At 52.1% G+C, this 8144-nt stretch overlaps 1 protein-coding gene across 5 annotated transcripts in view; it reads left to right on the top strand.

The window, feature by feature from the left end:
• The first annotated feature begins 4685 nt into the window (after positions 1 to 4685).
• Zbtb16 (zinc finger and BTB domain containing 16) overlaps positions 4686 to 8144 on the top strand; it is a 182563-nt gene continuing 179104 nt past the window's right edge. Inside the window, exon 1 of one of the 5 annotated variants that reach the window (XM_038322387.1) lies at positions 4686 to 4707. The gene's annotated coding sequence lies outside the window, so the exon portion shown is untranslated. The other 4 variants (XM_038322383.1, XM_038322384.1, XM_038322386.1 and 1 more) reach the window with 4 other exon arrangements.

Raw genomic sequence — 8144 nt, 5'->3', positions numbered from 1 at the left:
CACCATGTCTGGCTTTATTTATCTAGTTCTTTATTTTGAGAAGTGTCTCACTGTGTAGTTCTAACTGGCCTGAAACTTGCTTTGTAGACCAAGGTGGCCTCAAACATAAAAATCTGCCTGCCTCTGCCTCCCAAGTGCTGGCCCTGATACACATTTTTTAGAGATTTATTTTTATTTTTATGCATATATGCATGCCCATGTGTGGGTATGTGCTTGAGTATGGGTGCCTGAGGAGGTAACAAGAGGGCATTGGATCTCCTGGGGGTAAGGGCATGCGCAGTCGTGACCTGCCCAATGTGGGTGCTTGGAATGGAATTCTGGTCCTCTGCAAAAGTAGCAAGCGTGCATTTTTTCTTTAAAAAATGATTTATTCATTTTGATTTTATGTGTGTGTTTTGCCTACATGTATGTCTGTGCGCCGTGTGAGTGCCTGATGCCCACAGAGGCCAAAGAATAAAGTGCTGGATCCCCTGGGACGTGAAATTGGAATTGGAATTACAGGCAGTTGCAAGATGCCATGTGAGTTCTGGGAGCCAAACCCAGGTCCTCTGGATGACCAGACAGTGCTCTTAGCCACTAAGGTATCGTTCCAGTCCCCAAAGCAACCTTGGAATTGAAATCTGTAAGAATAGCTGCCTAGTAAAAGTTGAACACCTAGAAAAAAAAGTGGCACACTTCCCTTCTTCCCCGGCTCCTGACAGAGAAACAAAGAGTTTTGTTTGCTTTAAAGGCCCCATTGTTTCCCCAATGAAAACTTGGGGGTTAATTTTCAGCATGGTGCCTGGGGACTTAGCTGTGGGACTGTCATTACCTATAATGGGAGTCATGCCGATTCCCTCCATGCATACTATATGGAAAATGCACCCCTCGATAGCTACAAAAGTTTGGTTTTGAAATGGAGGCTGTCTTTCTCAGCACAAAGCAGATTTCCAGAAACACCCAAAGCTACCCGATGTTGGCCTGAGGCCTGCGTGAGTTTTTGTGTAAGGCAGAAAATGGTGTGTGTGTGTGTGTGTGTGTGTGTGTGTGTGTGTGTGTGGTATGTGTGTGTGTATACAGCCCGTCTCCAAACAGCAACATGAAAACAATGTACCTCCACAGCTGATAACAATAGTTGCCATATCTCACTCCAGAGCTTTGTTGGGAACCCTGTAAGACCTGGCACCCGGTTTGTGACACCCAGTGAAATGCTGTACTTTCCCCTAATAACCTGAGCCCTGCTGTCTGTCATTAAGGGACCTCTCTTATTAGGCATCTCTTTTTGAAATGGCTGCCATCATCTGGTCCCAGTGTACATTAAATTCCATTATAATTATAAACACACTTCCCCATAACATCCCTTGCAGATCTCATCCACACTGCCTACCCCCTCAGGGCATCTTTGCACTAATAACAACTCAGACTTGCTATTTGAGTTGACAACATTAGGCTCCACACTATCTGCAATAGGCTGGGTAGAGAAAAGAGGAAAGAAATACTTTCTTGTCCTTTGTCACAAAGATCTTGGGGTCACAGTGACCCCAAGGCTTCTGGGGTCTTTGTCTCTCTTTGAAAAGTTGTTCTCTAGCTGGGTGTATGGTCTGCATAGGTTATGCAAGAGGGACCCTGTCTCAACCAAACAGTAGTTCCCGTAGATGCCAGCAAGGGTGTCCTTGGTGTCTCGAAGGGATGCCCAAGTTTATGGCCTCCACTGCTCAGTGCTTCGCGGTGAAAAAGAATGGTGAAAATTATCACCTAAGCAGCCATCTTCTGGCTGGGTTTTCTGAGCCCATATACTTCACGTCAATACGTCTCCCTTTGCTTTCTGGAAGATGTGTCTCATGAAGTTATTTAACTTAATCCACTTATGGAGAGAATATGGGGGCACACACACCGCAGTCAGTGTATCCATTGCTGGGGAATCAAACCCTGGACTTGATGTTTGCTAAGCAAGAACCCTACGGATGAAACTGCATCATCAACCCCAAGAATGGAGACTTTACATTCACATGCAAGTCAGATACGCAAGCACCCGAGTGTCTGCTAGATGTTTTAGTGACAGTCAGAACTCCCTTCCAGTAGTCGGAGATTCTGAGGAAGGAAGGGAAGTGTTGAAAGCCTTATATGTGAGAGCCAAAACCGCCACTGGGTCTTCAGCTGAGCGCGCTGCTATGTAGCCCTGTCCTCGGCAGAGAAAGAGAAGGGGAAAAAAGCTCTTGGTTGTTTCGTTGACTACTCTCAATAGAGGCTTGGTAATGTAGGCTTGAGCTGTGCAGTCCCACAGCATGATTCAAAGCATCGTGTCAGATGCGAACAATCTCTAGGACTGAGCTGTCTCTTCTGGCCAAATGAGGATGGCCATAGAACACCAGCAGGGCTGTTAGGAGGACAATCTAAACAAGACAGGTAACATGGTGAGATTCACAGGGAGTGCTCTGCATGAATTGTTACTCCCACCATCTCCTTCCTGTGTGTTTCCCTCAGAACCGATTCTCTTCCACTAGCTGAGCTTGGAGAGGCTACATGGTTGGGGGTTATATCGGGAGAAGAGGAGATGAAGGCATGAGCCATTTTGTAGTGGGATGCTACCCAAGGGTCAGTTCGTCTCTGCCTTAGCTTCTAGCATGACTGAGACTCTTGCATCTTGTCAGAAAACCTTAAATCAAGGTTCTATGTTTTGTTTTGTTTCTGAGACAGGGTCTCACTTAGGTGCTTGGGGCTAGCCTCAAACTCACAAAACTCACTCCGAAAAAAAAAGCTCACTCTGTCTGTTTCCAGAGTGCTGAGATAAAAGATACGAACCATCATGTCCCATGGTCTTTTGCCTCTTTAGGATCTGGTTTCCCATTTTCCTTACCACATCGTTGAAGGAAAACACACACACACACACACACACACACACACACACACACACACACAGAGAGAGAGAGAGAGAGAGAGAGAGAGAGAGAGAGAGAGAGAGATTGTTTCAGTCTGCTTGGTTTTAGGTGTTACCATATGAAATCTCTCAACTTGGGACTCTCATCAGCCTTCCAGGACCCAAGGACATAGCTCTACAGCTCTGCCTATAAATGGTGCTGGTTTGGGGCTGCTGCTGCTTTATCTGGGCCCAATAAACCTTATCAAACTGCTGTGCGGCAAGCCTTCATCGCTAAGTGGAAATGCTCCGAAGCCCAGCGCTGGCACTCAGCCCACAGCCTCGCCTGCCTTCTCCCTTTCTGTTACCTTCCCCACCTCTTAAATCCAGGCATTACTCTCTCTTTAACACTTACTAACAAGGGCTGGGCTCTTTAATGGGCAGAGTTTATGAAGCAAGGGAGATTTTCACATGAAGTGACTATGGTGGCGAGGGGGGGGGGGGGGGGGGAGGCCAGAGCCAGGAAGGAATCGGTCTTTCTTTCCCATTGTGTACACAGATTCTCTTTCTCCTATTTGAGGATTAATGTGAGAATAGGATCAGAGGTTAATTGTGTGCTTCTCCAGTGACTGCTGGAGAGAGGCTGGAAGGTGGATGTGGACCCTAGACAGCAAGCCCTCTTTAGACAGGAACTCAACAAGTGCGGTGGTTCCATCCCCCCCCCCCAAGCAAGGTATCCACAGGGGGGCTTTCCTGCCCCTAATGCTCATCCACTCTTGTTTATTTTTAAATTGCTTATTTTATGGCAGTCCCTTCTTAACTTTCCTCAGATCCCCCTTGTCCCACAGAGGGTCGGCCTTAAATAGGATTGCTTTTTGTTGTATACCCAAATGACTTCCGGGGGCTCCCCTTGTCTCACCCATGCGATGGTATTAGAGGGCAACTCAATCGCTGGGCTCTGCCTTCACTTTTCCTAGTGCTCCCTTCTGCTGACTCCTGTCTCCCAGTGCTAGTCTGAGAACTGTCCCTTGCGAGGATGGAATGCCTGGTCATTCTGAACACCTCACTAGCAGCCCCGAACAGACCGGGTGGAAACTTTACCACGTGGTCTTCGTGGGCTTTTCTCTCCTCTTACTGCCCTTACCTTCCTCCTCCTCTAGCTCTTGGGGCATCAAAATCCAATCCTGTGAGTCCCGTGGGAGAGCTGAGGCCTTTACCAGTCAAGGACACAGAACCCCTAACTGAAGCCTGGAACTGTGAAGACCTCAGGACTTAAGGGTGGGGCTGTGTGGGTGATTTTTCTGAGACCCCTGGGTGGCGCTCTCCACCACACCCCCAACACCAATGCTCTGGGGCTTTTGCCAGAGGCCAGGGTTCAGAAAAGTATCTTCTACCCTCCTCCTGCCCCCAGCTCAGTGTGAAAAGGAGACAGACCCAGTTTCCCACAGCTGGAGGAAAGACACATTTTTCTTTGGTCCTGCTACCCTACGGCTGCCCATCTCTACTATGCCCTTTAAAAGTGGGGCTAACTGCCGAGGGGGAGAAAGTATTTTGGAAAGGCCCAGAGTTTTTCCAAGCTTCAACTCACTGAGTTCATGATCTTCAGAATTTTCCATTCAGATTCCTGGGGCCGGGAAAGTTGGGGGGAGGATCCCGGAGATTGAGAGTGAAGAAGTTTTACTCAGGCCTTGACTTCAGCTTTCAACTATCCATAGAGCAAAACGGAGGCGCTGCCCCCTTACCAGATCTTCACCAGACCCTCTGGATCTGACTGGCCAAATCCCACTAACCCGAACACTCATCCCTGCGGGCAGGCATGAGAGGCCTGGTTTGGGACTGGGGAAGCAACGCATTTAAAACCAATGTCTAAGGTAAGGCAGGATGCAACCCGCGTCCTGAGAAAAAGTGAAAGGCTAGATACCACACACTGAGCTGGTGCAAATACTAGAAAACTGTACGAAACTCCGCGCTTGAGCACTGGAGTTGGGGGCGCGGGATACACAGCATGCCCAGTGGAAATGAAAAACCTGAGTCTAAAGTAGGGACTACTCCTCCCTCTCATCCTTCTGGCCCCTTGAGGCTTCTCTTCCTTGCAACCTTTTGCCCTCTCCGCCTAGTCACGAGCAGCGGCCGCTGGCGCCGGGGCAGCAGCTAGATGTCAGGAGAAGCCCGGAGCGCTGTGCGCCGGGAAAGGAGGGGAGCGCCCGGGAAGGGAGGGCCGGGCTAGGAGCGCGCACGGGCTCCGCTAGGGCGGGGGTGGGGCGGGGTGGGCGGGCCGAGGCCGGCCAGGGGGAGGGGAGGGGGCAGCTGTGGGCAGGCAGCCGGGCTCGGCCGCCAGCACTAAAGATGGAGAGGCGCCGGGGCCTCGCAGGGGAGGGGGCTCGGCGTTGACGTGGGACGCGGCGGAGGCGCCGCAGCCGGTGGTGATTTGCTAACCTAGCGGCAGAGAGGAGTTAAGGGTGATGAGAGCGGGTACTGCGAACTGCCGGGCGATGCCGCCGCTGCCGCTGTGAGATCCGGAGCAACAGTTCCCCAGCAACACCCCTTCCCCGATCCAGGCACACCCCTCACCCCCAAGGCACGCACACCCACCCCAAGCTCCAGGCTCGGAAAGCGGTGAGTGTGTGTGTGTGTGTGTGTGTGTGTGTGTGTTGGACACGCACCGCCCAGCGATCGCCTCCCGCCAGGGCGCCCTGGGGCGGGAGAGGTTTAGGCGGGTGGCGCTAGCTTTGGCCACTCGGCCGCTGGGCTCCTCCGGAGCTCTCTGGTTGCTGCTGCAGCAGCAGTCGCCCGCGCCTGTTGGGGGTCAGCTAGAAAGCGGAGCCCGGGCTGTCAGCTTAGGCGCAGCTGCTTCTCCAACCTTCCTCCTCGGGGCACGGTCCGGGTGAGAGGTGGCAAGCCGGGAGGTCTGCCGGGGCTGTGGGCGCGTGTGGTCGGGATTGGGTGGCTTTGTACAGCCAAGAGCTGGCGGAAGAGCAGAGAGCCTGTGGGTGCTCATATGTATGCGGACCGGTGCGCTTGGCGTGAGTGCCTTATTTATTTGTGTTTATTCGCTGCCCCGCTGGGGAGCTAGAACCGAAGGAGCCAAGGAGTGGACCTGGGAGGCGGAGGGGAGGGGACTGGTACCGCTTGGGTTTTTGTTTTCTTTAGAGAAAAACGTGGTGGGAATTTTCTTTTTTTCTTGATTAGACTTGATGCCCCTGTTTAAGGAGAGAGGGAAGCTTCGGAGAGACTCCGACACTCCGGGTCCTCCTCGGCTCTCGGTGGGAGCAGCCGTGGCGCCGGAGCTCGCTGTGCGCTCCCGGCCGCGCACGGTGGGTTCCCGGGCTCTGCACCTGATGCGTTTGGGATATCTTTCCCATCCTAGCGCGCCGGCTGCAAGCTTGCCTAGCCCCTCGCACGCTCCCGCACGCGGTCGAAATGCGCACGATCCTGCCAGCCTGCCGACCCACTGGAATGCACAGAAGCGCTCCGCTGCGACCAGCTCGCCTTCTCCCCGCCACGATCCCAGCGTGTCTAACTCGGGCATGCGGGCAGCTGGTGTGGGAGGCTGGGGACCATGCTGATGGTTTCCCGAGGATCCTGATCCTGGGTGGGAGATGAGGACCCGGAGATCTCTTCTTGCTTGGCCTCCCACTACTCGCCGCAGGGCTTTTGTGCTTCCCCTTCTTCTGCGGGTTGCACCGCCTGGCCGGCCTATCTATGCCGTCCAGCCCGTTCGGACCTTCTCCTTTCCCTGGTCTCTTTCGCTTTCCCTCTTTTCTTAGCTCAGTTCCCTTTCTTCCAGAGGTGCCCGACTCCTGGGTAAAAGTTGCTTTCCCAAGTTTGCCAAAGTCCTCTGCAAGTCTCGGCGGGGGTCGCTGGGAACGAGGGGGTGTGTTGGGAGCGCGATTGATCCTCGGTGCTCTGGCGGGTTAGCGCTTTACCCAGCGCCTCCTGGCTGATCGCTGCTGCTAGCGACGGTCCTATCGGCTGGTACAGATCCGCCGGTGAGAGAGAGGGCACCTTGATTTGCCTCAAGGCCTCAAAGGCTCCTTTGGGGAAAGATATTCGGGCCGCGAACCTTCTTTATTTTGGCTCTCTCTCTCTTAGTTTTTTGAAACTCTGATCTCTGCCGAAAGCACACAGTATCCATGAAGTCTTTGATGAATTGTGTCTCACCCTTGTTGATGCCCTCAGTTTCCACTTTGGGGTGGACAGTGAGAGTAGTCAGCAAGTGTTGTTAACCTTTTCTGCATGAGTTTTGTGCCTCTGTGTCCTTAAGAGGGCGAAGGCAAGCTCTGTGAAGAGTGGCCAAGAAGTCTAGCTCTCTCTCCCCTCTCCCCGGGCCATTAGCTGTGGGAGATGTTGGCCACAGCTAGGCAGAGGCTAGGACCTCGGCCTGTTAGGTCTTTCTGTCCATGTCCCGATGACTGTTCAGAATCGGGAGCCACTCAGTGATCCAGAACACGCTCTGTGAAAGGCTTTTGTGTTCCAGCCCAGTCTACCCTACCTTTTGGACTTAACCAGAGATGTTGGTGCCAATGTCATTTCTAGAGCCATGTCCTGTGTCAGTTTTTCTCCTTGTCACTGAACTTGCCAACACCTCGGAGGTATCCAGTCTGGCATGAGCCCTCAAGGCTGTTTGTTGGTTGGGAACATACCCTCCTATGGTGTCTCTCTGCTTTCTCATTTTAGAGTGTTCTGTCCATTGGGCTCTTGTGGGTAGGAAGGAAAGGAGGAGGCTGTAGCATCTTGTATAATTATATGTAGGCATGTTAATAGGCTAACATGCATACAAGCACACACACATATACACACACACACACACACACACACACCTTGGACATACAGAGTAACTCTGAGGAACTTGTAGGTAGAAATGATAAGCTAGCATGTGAAGTGTGGTGTGTGTGTGTGTGTGTATGTGGTGTGGTGTGTGGTGTGTGTTCTTGTCACAGCCTAAGAATGGGTCTGCCAATCCTTTGCAGCCCTGACTACAGAGTACAAGGACAGAGGCCATAGAAGGCACTGGATGGTGGAGCAAGGACATGGTTAGGAGAGGACAGCCTTGCTGCAGATAGATATCAGGCCGCCGCTGCCACCGCCAACCACGTCTAGCAGCCCTGGCTATATTTGATTTGTCTCCTAAGGCCATCTCAGTGAAGCAAAACTAGAAAAGCATTGAAGATGAGGGATTGACAGTAAAGCTGAATGCTTAAGCTGACTAAAGGAAGGGGTTAAGAATTCGTTAATTTTAAGTATGCTTGTGAGCCTCATGGTGGACACTGGTCTTACATGGGAAGTCTATTCTCAGATTTAAAGAATG

The sequence above is a fragment of the Arvicola amphibius genome, chromosome 3 (assembly GCF_903992535.2).
Source record: "Arvicola amphibius chromosome 3, mArvAmp1.2, whole genome shotgun sequence".
NCBI lineage: Eukaryota > Metazoa > Chordata > Mammalia > Rodentia > Cricetidae > Arvicola > Arvicola amphibius.
This window is presented reverse-complemented; position numbering and strand designations above follow the sequence as displayed.